At 47.4% G+C, this 12,055-nt stretch overlaps 1 non-coding gene across 1 annotated transcript; it reads left to right on the top strand.

Annotated features, from left to right (window-relative positions):
• Positions 1-7,869: 7,869 nt before the first annotated feature.
• Positions 7,870-8,033, top strand: LOC116271825. Its single transcript, XR_004180591.1, has one exon. It is a non-coding gene; the product is annotated as a U1 spliceosomal RNA (small nuclear RNA).
• Positions 8,034-12,055: the final 4,022 nt, after the last annotated feature.

The raw sequence follows: 12,055 nt of genomic DNA, 5'->3' as shown, positions 1-12,055 counted from the left end.
ATATGATCTTCTGGTGTTCTGAGGACCATATGATCACGCGGGGGCCTCTAGAGAGTCATCGGCAAGCTGATAGCGTGAATCTGTGTGCTTGGTCATTATTGTGGTATAAGAGGAGGGTTGTTATCCTGCAAGCTGAGAAAGAGTTTCCACTCTTGAAATATCATTTCAATCATTGATCATTTCAGCCTTATAAATTCCTTCCAGGCTCAATTCCAAGCCTTGATTTCAGTCTGAAATTGAAAGTTCAGATGATGAAGGTATATATATAGAAAAGATATGAACCAAATTTGTGTAGTCAGAGTGATAAATTTCTTTTGATTGTTAATTTTATTTTGTTTTGGGGTTGGGGAAGAAAACTTTAAAAAGATTTTAAAAGACTTTAGAAGATTAGAAAGAGTGAGGAGGATCAGACAGTGTGTGCTCAGCCCACTGACCTTGGGGTCCAGATGCTCACAACCTTGAGCTGTGCTGCCAATTCCACAGAAGTAACCTGCTTTGCAAAGGGATCACAGCATCCAGTGTAGCGCTGTTTATAATAGCGAAGGGGAGAAAAACAGCCTAAATGCACAAGAGTGGGGATGGGTTTAATAACTCACAGTCTAGGCCAGGCACAGTGGCACACACCTGTGGTCCCAGCTACTCAGAAGGCTGAGGCTGGAGGATGTTTTGAACCCAGGAGTTCGAGGCTGCAGTGAGCTATGCTGGTGCCACAACACTCCAGTCTGGCCAACATACTGAGTCCCCATTTCTTAAAAAAAATGAACAACTTACAGTCTAGTCAGACAGTGGAATACCCTGCAGCCCTTACAAATGCTCATGAAAGAATAATGGAATGCAAAGATATTGATTATATATTAGTGTTAAGTTAAAAAGTAAAGTATATACAATATGATAATAATTCAGTAAAACCAAAAGATAATTACATACGTATCAGGAAAAAAAAGATTAGATTTTAACACCAAAATATTAAAAGCATAACAATTCTTTGTGGGGAGTTGCTAATTCTCATTCTGTTTTCTTTTTACTTTTTTTGAGATAGGATCTTACTCTGTTGCCCAGCATGGAGTGCAGTGGCACAAGCATAGCTCACGATAGCCTTGAACTCCTGGGCTCAAGTGATCCTCCTGCTTCAGCCTCCCAAGCAGCTGGCAACCTCTAGTTGCTGGGCTACAGGCACACACCACCATGCCTGGCTAATTATTTTATATTTTTTTATACAGACAGCATCTTGCTATATTGCCCAGGATAGTCTCAAACACTTGGCCTCAAGTGATCCTCCTCCCACCTCAGCCTACCAAAGTGCTGGGATTACAGGCATCAGCCACCATGACCAGCCTCTAATTCTGTTTTCTAAGACAAATTTAATATTATTATGAGAAAAAGATTACTTTAAAAGGAAGTTAAAGCAAGTTTCAGTTTGTCAGAAAGGAATCACAAGGAGCTAGAGGGTAAAGGATGGGTGTGCCCACAAAGCATCCAGACACACACACACATACACAACGTGAGCAACATGCACACATTGCACACACACAGCTGCATGCCTAGCCAAAGCCAGGATACAAAAAATCAGGCTGGACACGATGGCTCATGCCTGTAATCCCAACACTTTGGGAGGCCGAGGCAGGAGGATCACTTGAGGTCAGGAGTTCGAGACCAGCCTGGCCAACATGGTGAAACGCCGTCTCTACTAAAAATACAAAAATTGGCCTGGCGTGATGGCTCACGCCTGTAGTCCCAACACTTTGGCAGGCCGAGGCGAGCGGATCACGAGGCCAGGAGATCGACACCATCTTGGCTAACATGGTGAAACCCCATCTCTACTAAAAATACAAAAAAAAATTAACTGGGCGTGGTGGCAGGCACCTGTAGTCTCAGCTACTCAGGAGGCTGAGGCAGGAGAATGGCGTGAACCTAGGAGGTGGAGCTTGCAGTGAGCCGAGATCGCGCCACCGCACTCCAGCCTGGGTGACGGCGAGACACCGTCTCAAAAAAAAAAAAAAAAATTAGCCAGGTGTGGTGACGTGCACCTGTAGTCCCAGCTACTTGGGAGGATGAGGCAGGAGAATCACTCGAACCCCAGAGGCAGAGGTTGCAGTGAGTCGAGATCATGCTACTGCACTTCAGCCTGGCAACACAGTGAGAGGGAGCCAGGAGTTCAAGGCTACAGTGAGCTATGTTTGCGCCACTGTGCTTCCTGGGCAGCAGATAAAAACTCTCTCTCTCTCTCTCTCTCTCTCTCTCTCTCTCTCTCTCAAAGGCAAAGCCAAGGAGAGTGCCAGGGAGAAACATAAACCCTTCCTTGGTCCTCAAGCAGGAACCACACACAGCTTAGGATCTGAGCTGGAAGATGTGGGTAGCAGGTGGGGCATAAAAAGGTAAAAAGCTGTGGAAGTCCAGGACTTAGAATAAAATAAAACTGGGCCTAATTGAGGGTGGAGGATGGGAAGAGGGAGAAGATCAGAAAAAATAACTATCGGGTACTAGGCTTAGTACCTGGGTGACGAGATAATCGGTACAACAAACCCTCATGACACAAGGTTACCTATGTGACAAACCTGCACATGCACCCCGAACCAAAAATGAAAGTTAAAATAAAGAATAAAAAACCCCACTACCTATATGATTGATGACTGTTCCAATGAATTCATAAGAGAACTAGACTAGGATATCATTCGCTTGGCGGGTGGGTGGGGGGGTGCCTGGAAACATTTTTATTTAACACTTTTTAAACAGCACTCAAATTACAGGCAGGAGAATTGCTTGAGCCCAGGAGTTTGAGACCAGCCTGGACAACATAGTGAGAACCGTGTCTCCACAAAACTAAAAAATTAGCCAGGTGTGGTGGCACACGCCTGTTTTCCCAACTACTTGAGGGATTGAGGCGGGAGGATCACTTGAGCCCAGGAGGTCGAGGCTGCAGTGAGCCGTGCTGGTGCCACTGCACTCCAGCCTGGACGGGAGAGTGAGACCCTGTCTCAAAAAAAAAAAAAGAAAAAAGTGATGGGGCGGGAGGCCCTTACAATTCCATAATTAGAAAACAAACAACCTAATCAAAAAATGGGTGAGAGACATGGACAGATATTTCATCAAAGAAGCTCTGTGTGGGGCTAATAAGCACGTGGAACGAGGCTCCACGTCATTCGTCATGAGAGAAATGAAAATTAAAAATACAAAGGATACCACTTCATACCCACTAGAACGACTGTAATCAAAAAGACAGGCAATGACAAGATGGTTGAGGATGTGGAGACACGGGAACCCTCATGCGTTGCTGGTGGGAATGTCATATGGTGCGCTGCGCTGGAGAACACTTTGGCAGTTTCTCAAAAAGTTAAACATAAAATCACTGTACCGTCCATCAACTTCATTCCTAAGTATCTATCCCAAGAGAAATAAAAGCGTATGTTCACATTCACACAAAGACTTGCCCACAATAGTTCATAGTGGCATTATTTATAGATAGTCAAAAAGTAGCAAAACGTGCCTCAGCTGATGGATGGACAAAACATGGTGTATCCAAAAATAGAGTATTACTGGGCAATAAAAAGGGATGAAATACTGATATACACCACAACACAAATGAATCTAAAAGTATCATGCTAACTAAAAGAAACCAGACATGAGAGATGACATAATGTGTGATTTCATCTATATGAAATGTCCAGAAGGCAAATCTGTAGAGACAGAAAGTAGCTTGGTGGTTGCCTGGAACTGGGGATAGGAACAGGGATTAATTGTAAATGGGATCTTCATTGGGATGATGAAAATGTTCTGAAACTGATTTATGGTGATGGCTGCACCACTCAGTAAATTTACTAAAAAATATTGAACTGTGCACTTGAATAGGGTGGGTTTTATCATATGTAAAATACGTCAATAATGCTGTTTTTAGAAAGTGATGGGAGAGGTAAAGGAGGGGTTGGAAATTAGGGATCGATTTCAGAGCTCTCGGCACTCAATCAGCTAGGCTTGGAGACTAAACTGATGTGCAGAGAAGGCAAGGATGATTTTCAGGCATGAGCTGGGCAAGAGAGATGAAATACCATTTCCAACAACAAGAAAAGTGGGAGATAGATGATGCATTTGATTTAGAAAAGATATGGCCACAATACACATATACACCATGGAATACTATGCAGCCATAAAAAAGAATGAGCTCATGTCTTTTGCAGGGACATGGATGAAGCTGGATGCCATCATTCTCAGCAAACTAACACAGGAACAGAAAACCAAACACCTCATGTCCTCACTCATAAGTGGAAGTTGAACAATGAGAACACATGGACATAGGGAGGGGAACATCACACACTGGGGCCTGTCGGGGATGGGGGCAAGGTAAAGGAGAGCATTAGGACAAATATTGAATGCATGTGGGGCTTAAAACCCAGATGACGGGTTGATGGGTGCAACAAACCACCATGGCGCATGTATACCTATGTAACAAACCTGCACGTTCTGACATGTATCCCAGAACTTACATTTAAAAAAGAAAAGCTATGGCCACAATAATCCAATTGTCTTTTCCCTCTGAAGCAAAAGTCCCAGAGACAGAGTGAGCCTGTGTGCCCACTTCAGGAGTCCCAGCATGACCAGCTGAAGTGCCCATGGGGTGTAGCTGCATGTCGTCTTGGGAGAGGGAACCCCAGCACTGGGAGGACCATGAAAAGACACTGGCTGATTGCTGTTGGAATAGAAGAGCCATTAAAGAAAATGAACTGAGAATGTGTGCTTAATAAAAAAAAAAAAAAAAAGTTGTGCTATTCAGAACTCTGTAAAGAACTGCCAGAACAAAGTCGCTGTGGCTAGGAGAAAGGCATGGGCTGTCTCCACCTAAGCCATATGAGCCGCAGCAGGTGCAGGAGGAATGGGAGCGGCTGCGGGAGTGATGGCCACCAGAGTCAGCCGTAAGGGTGGTGGGCAGAGAAGCACACACAGCCCAGAGAAGGGCTTCAAAGACCATGGTAGACACTACAGAAGCAACCTGAGGACCTGCTCAGGGGAGAGAGGGACTTGCTGGGGTGTGGGATTCCAGGATTCCTCCAATGAGGGCTTAGAATCAAGACCCATTTTTCTAAGCAGTGCTGTTGTTGCCCTCTAGCCTTGACTGTCATCTCACAGCTGTGTGCTGCCTGAGGCTGGACACCAGCAGGGAATTGCTAAAGCCTCCACCATCACTGCTGCAAATGCTCCCTTTGCCACTTCCCCCTTCATCTCATCAGCTGCACAAGATCTGCCATCATGTCTCCATCACACAAGGAAGTCCTCTCCATTCTAAAGTTTCACTAGAAAATCGACAGTTCTGATCTACTCACATGGGGCCCATTCAACTCATGAGTTGGAAATGCAGTGTATCTAGACGGATGATGGATGGATGGATGGATGGATGGATGGATGGATGGATGGATGGATGGATGCATGGATGGATGGATGGATGGATGCATGGATGGATGGATGGATGGATGGATGGATGGATGGATGGATGCATGGGTGGACAGACAGGTGGACAGATGGGTGGGTGGACAGATGGATGGATGGACAGGTGGATGGGTGAACAGACAGGTGGACAGAGTGGGTGGACAGATGGACAGACAGGTGGACGGGTGGATGGACAGACAGGTGGGCAGATGGGTGGGTGGACAGATGGATGGACCGGTGGATGAACAGACAGGTGGGTGGACAGATGGACAGATGGGTGGATGGACAGACAGGTGGACAGAGTGGTTGGATAGATGGACAGATGGGTGGATGGGTGGACAGACAGACAGGTGGACAGAGTGGGTGGACAGATGGACAGATGGGTGGACAGGTGGACGGACAGATAGGTGGGCAGATGGGTGGGTGGACAGATGGATGGATGCGTGGACTGGTGGATGGATAGATGGAAGACATGACCTTGGGTGAAGAAAGAGAGGGATCAGGTGAGAGTAACTGGTCAGTAGATGCTTCTGGGTGGGGACAGTAGCAGCTCACAGTTTCCTCTGGAAAGGCTGAGATGGAGATCAAGCTGTGATCCTTCCTGCTACTTTTCTAATATTAAAAAAAATCACAAGATTTAAGTGTAAAGCTTCATTTAAAAACAACAGCATAGGTATGTGTCAGGGAATTCAAGAGTTATGGTTTCCACAGCAACATTCACGTGGCCACCCAACTACCATCAAATAAACGTACTGAAGCATTTCTATTGCCCCTGACATTCAGCCATTTGCTAAGCAGTCACTTTATTGGTTTATAATTTCTCACAGCCGCCTGTGAGGGAGGCAGCCTCCTCGCCCCACAGGAAGGATGAGGACACCAAGTCCCAGGAGAAGAACGATGTGCCCAGAGAATCCCATCGTGGGACTAGCCGTGACTAGCCATGACTAGCCGTGACTAGGTAACTAACCATAACTAGCTGTGACTAGCCATGACTAGCCGTGACTAGTTGTGACTAGCCATGACTAGCCTCGACTAGCTGTAACTAGCCATGACTAGCCATGACTAGCTGTAACTAGCCGTGACTAGCCGTGACTAGCCATGACTAGCCGTAACTAGCCATGACTAGTGTGACTAGTCATAACTGGCCGTGACTAGCCGTGACTAGCCATGACTGGCCATGACTAGCTGTGACTAGCCGTGACTAGCCATAGCTAATGTGACTCTGCATGTAACAGCAGGCTGCAGAGTGCAATGCCACTCGCCAGGTTGCAGAGAGACGAAGACCAATCGTTATTAAATGCCTGCTGTGCACTAGGTCCTGCCAGTGAGTTCTTTTCAAGCCCCTCCCAATGAAGACGGCGTCTCAGGCAACTAAAGCAGCAGTAATAAAACCCAGGGGCCTCAGTGCTCTGAGTGGGCAAGAACAGGTGAAGAACAGGAGAGAGGAAACAGTCCACAGCCCCGGTTCAGCTGTGCTCTCTCATGTCCAGCTTCACTGCTGCAGACAGCTGTGACCATGTCCTAAGAGAAAGAAGGAAAAACCCACTAATGGTCCAGGAGGATGAGGAGCAAGGAAGAGCCAGGTCCTAGAGAGACGAGGCTGTCTTGCATACTTGATTACCTTTGGACCGTTTAACTTATTCGACAGATGAAAAGGCCCCAAAAGAGGTGAGAGATGTTTACTTAGATAAAACTTTCACTATAGCGAATCTTAGCAAATCTCATCTCCCAGAAGAACACAGGTGCATGGATTGAAAACACAACCAAAGGCTCTGGACCACAAATTGTGACATGTGGCCCACAGTCTCCGGCTCTGGCCTTAGCGCTCATCTTAGTGTTCTCTAAGGGGGAATAAAAAGCAACAGATAAAATGCAGGGATGAGCTAAACTGAGAGGTGTTGCCAACACTCCTGCAGAAGGGAAAATAAAGTGTGAAAATACAGAGTCTCAAGAGTATGAGAAAACCAAAGGCAGAAAGGCAAACCAAAAACATCAAACTTCCTACTCAGGAGACAATGACCCCAACTTTGCATGGTAGACATTTAGAAAGCAGTGGGTACAGTGCATCACACCTGTAATCCCAACACTTTGGGAGGCCGAAGCAGGAGGATTGCTTGAGGCCAGGAATTTGAGACCAGCCTGGGCAACATAGTAAGACTCATCTGATTTATGTTTCATTCAGATCACTATGACTACATGTTGGGAACATAGTTATGGAGGCAAAGACCAGGAAGGACGTCATTGCAATCATCTGGATGACAGATAAAGGCAGCCTAGACCAGGCCAGTAGCCATGGAGGAGGAGCGCTAGAGATAGATGATATAGATATAGATGTAGATACAGATGATATAGATAGATATTGATGACAGATATCGATGATATAGATAGATATGGATGATATAGATAAATGTATATGTGGGTGTATTTTTTAAATTGTGATAAAGGACATACAATATACTTACCTGGCAGGGGAGATACCATGATCATGAAGATGGTTTTCCCAGAGTGAGGCTCACCCCCTGCACTCCAGGTATGCTGACCCCTGCGATTTCTCCAAATGCAGGAAACTCAACCGCATAGTTTGTGGTAGTGCGGGACTTCGTCCATGCTTCCCCTGTGTCACTCTTCGTCCAATGAGACATCATAACTTGATGTCGGTGGTCTTTAGTGTGTAATTTATTTATTATAAAAAATGCATGTAACATAAACTTTAGCATCTTCAGCATTTTTGAGTGTACACTGAGTGGTATTACACACATTCACATTGTTGCACACGCATCACCCCATCCATCTCCAGAGCTCATTTCATCTTGCAGAACTGAAACTTTGTACCCATTAAGCAGTAACCCCCCATTTTCTCCTTCCCAGAGCCCCTGGCATCCGCATTCTACTCTCTGTCTCTAGGAATCTGAATCTCCTAGGTACTTCAGAGAAGTGGAATTATACAGTGTCGGTCCTTTGGGGACTGCCTTATTCCCTTAGCATAATGTCCTCAGTATATTGACTGGTCATATTGTGAAGATAGGATTTGGCGGGTTGGATGAGGAGGGAGAGGGAGAAAGAAGGGAGGCAAGGATGATTCTGAGACTTGGGGCCTGCGCAGGGGAATGGAATGCTTGGGAGAAGTTGAGCTGATACACGAGTCCATGGGGTGTTCCCCCATCTCTTCCCATCTCTTCTGTCTCCGCCACACACTGCCCCAGCTCTCAGTGGGCAGAGGATTCTCTAGGCCTTACTGCAGCTCACATGTCAACAAGGGATGCTGAAACGTTTTCATCTTTCCATCATCCAAATGAAGGAAATGAGGGGCCGTGGATATTCATCCTCCCCTCTGCCAGTGTAAGTAAAACAGAGAACAGATGAGGGAGGAGTGTCAGAGAACAGACCAGTGTCTTAAGCACGGATCTGCACAGCCTCGGGATCAGCAGTGCACTAGGAACTCCTGTGAGATGGGAAGCTGAGACAGTTGCACACACATTATCTTCACCCAAACAAGGAGTGAACATCCAGCCAGAAAAGCTTTTCCCTGCGCCCAGCCCCACAGCACCAGGCAGCTCAGTCCCTGCTTCACTAGCAAGGGTTGAGCCCACGGCTTGCTTCTTTCCTCTTTCCACAGCCATCCCCCTTGGTCAGCCCTCAGTTCCACGTAACTGGGGAGATGGCAGTAGAGACCCATGAAATTTGTCGCATCCTCATTATGTGGCTTTTTTGTTTTTGAGATGGAGTCTCGCTCTGTCACCGAGGCTGGAGAGTGCAGTGGTGCGATCCCAGCTCACTGCAGGCTCTGCCTCCCGGGTTCCAGTGATTCTCCTGCTTCAGCCTCCCGAGTAGCTGAGATGACAGGTGCGTACCACCACACCCTGCTAATTTTTGTATTTTCAGTAGAGACAGGGTATGGCCACATTGGTCAGGCTGGTCTCGAACTCCTGACCTCAGGTGACCTGCTCGCCTTGGCTTCCCAAAGTGCTGGGATTCCAGGCGTGAGCCACCGCGCCCGGCCTCCTGTTAAGTCTTAACAGGAGCTGCAGATGAATCTTTCCTGGAGCACAGCTTCGCAGTCGTGCTATTCCCTGCTCAGAGCCTTAGCGGTTCTCCTTGTCTAGGGCATGAGTTCTAGGGTAGGAGGGATGCCCCAGAGCACATCAGGCATTTTGGAGGAGCTCTCTCCCACTATCTCCAGCCCCTGCAGCTTCTCTGTGAGCTGGACCTTCTCTCCCAACCTCGGAATGCTGGGTCGGCAGCATCAACTCTGCGTGGCCTTCAAGGCCCTCCTGGAGCCAGCCCCAGCATAACCCCCGCTGTGCTTAATCTCCACTACTCTTGTCCACAGACTCTAAGGTGCAGCCAAACTGAACTATTAATTACTCCCTGACGAGCTCCCCCCTCCCACCTCTGTTTTGCCTTCGCCTAGAATGGCCTTCCTCCTCTCACCACATATTCATTCAGATCCTTCCTCCTACCATGCCCAGCTCCAATGCTACCTCCTCCAGGAAGCCCTCTCTGATATCTCCAACTGGGTGCACTATCTTGTTCCCCAAACCCCCACAGCCATCTCATGTGGGCTCCTTTCTTGTGACTGTGATTTCCTATAAAATCCTCCTCTCCTATCAGACCATGAACTCTCCAAGGACGCCATTCAGCCACATTCCTATTGGTTCCCCTCACAGGGCCTGACACGTGTCTTTTAGGCTTCAGAGTTGGTTAAATCAACAAAGAAATGAGACAATTATTTATTTTACTCAGATATTCAACTTAAAAATCACTCAGCGTGGGCACAGCTGTCAGGATCATGTTCATTTCCTCGCTGTTTGCGGGCTATTAGCATTGTGCCATCACACACAGCCCGATGAGGGGACAACAGAAAAGCATATCTCACTTCTATCATAGGTTTTCATTCACTTTCGGGTTCTCAATCGCCCTGTGTTTCCTCAGTGATACTTCAGACTTTTCAGATGTTCTCATTGACCCATTCATCTTTCTTTTTTTTTTTTTTTGCAAAACAAAACAAAAAGCCAGAAAAGAAAGCATTTTGTCCAATAGTCCTAAGAAATTTTCCCTGTAGAGAATGTCATCTAAGTCAAAACAAGGGTTGAATAGGGGCACCCAAATCAGTTATCACTTAGGGCTGTTATAAGAAATGCCAAGACTGGGTGGCTTAAACAGCAAACATTTGTCTCTCACCATCTGGAGGCTGCAAATCCAAGATCAAGGTGCTAGCATGGTCAGTTCTGGCGAGGACCTGCTTCTGGGCTCGAGAGCATTACCTTCCCCCCACACGCTCACATGGTGGATCTCCAGCCTCTTCTCATAAAGGCGCTAATCCCATTCATGAAGGCTCCACTCTCACAGCGTGATCACCTCCCACAGGCCCCGCCTCCAAATACTGCCACACTGGAATTACGATGTCAACAGAGGCACTCTGGGGGGACACATTCAGTCCATGGCCCCCCGTACACGTGAATGTGATCTTATTTGGAAATAGGGTTTTGTAGATGAAATTAAGTTAAGGATCTTGAGATAAGATCATTCTGGACTCAGGGTGGGCCCTAAATCCAGTGACTAGTGTCCTTAGAAAGAAGAGGGAGACTGGAGACACACAGACTCCGTGGAGAAACGCAGGAGAAAAGGTCCTGTGAAGGCAGAGAGGCAGGGACGGGAGTGACGCAGCTGCAGGACGAAGAACGCATGGGGCCAGCAGTAGCTGGAGAGGCAAGGGTGAGCGGGATCCTCCCCTAGGACCTGGGGGAGAGCATGGCCCTGCTGCCACCTGGATTTTGGATTTTCTATTTTGAGCCACCAAGTTTGTGGCAACTCATCCTGGCAGCCTTAGGAAACGAATGCGTTAACTCACTGCATCAGTGCACAAAATAACACCCGACTCATTTCCTGGGCCAGCCTCCTACCTCCTACCTATTAGACCCTACCTCTCATTCCCTTTTTCTGTTGTTACTGTTTTTTTGAGGCAGCTCAGCCTAGAGGTGCAGTGGCGTGATCATGGCTCACTACAGCCTTGACCTCCTGGGCTCAAGCGACCCTCCCACCACCTCGGCCTCCCAAGTAGTTTGAACTACAGGTGCATGCCACCCTGCCCAGCTACTTTTTGTTTTTTTTTTTTTTTTGTAAAGACGGGGTTTCACCATGTTGCCCATGCTGGTCTCAAACTCCTGGGCTCAAGCGATCCTCCTGCATCAGCCTCCCGAAGTGCCAGGGTTACAGGTGTGAGCCCCGCGCCCGGCCTCTCCCTCCTTTTATCATTCCCTCTCCCATCGTCTTCCTTGGCTTTCCTCCTCACACCTCCTGTGTTTGGCCCCCTTCCATTTTCTTTCGTTTCTCTTTCCCAACTTCCCCTCATCATGCCAGGGGGACTCCTGGGCTCCGTGCCACCCCCCTAGAAGTCCCTTGTAATGAAGCAGGATTTATGCCTCACACTTCACCGTGGGACAGCAGAAACCTCTCATTTGAAGCAAAAGGCACTGAAAATAAGCAAACAGTTATGCATTTGTCACTACCGAGTCCTAGCCAGGTTCCACCCCACCCCCCGCCCCCTACCATCTTCCTGCTCGTTCAGGTCATCGTGTCCTCTGATACCCAGTAATTTCCATCATTTTCTACATGCATTTCTGTTGGTCTTCTGAGAATT

This window comes from Papio anubis, chromosome 1 (genome assembly GCF_008728515.1).
Source record: "Papio anubis isolate 15944 chromosome 1, Panubis1.0, whole genome shotgun sequence".
NCBI classification, from domain to species: domain Eukaryota; kingdom Metazoa; phylum Chordata; class Mammalia; order Primates; family Cercopithecidae; genus Papio; species Papio anubis.
Note: the sequence above shows the minus strand (reverse complement) of the source record. Positions and strands in the feature narration are given on the sequence as shown.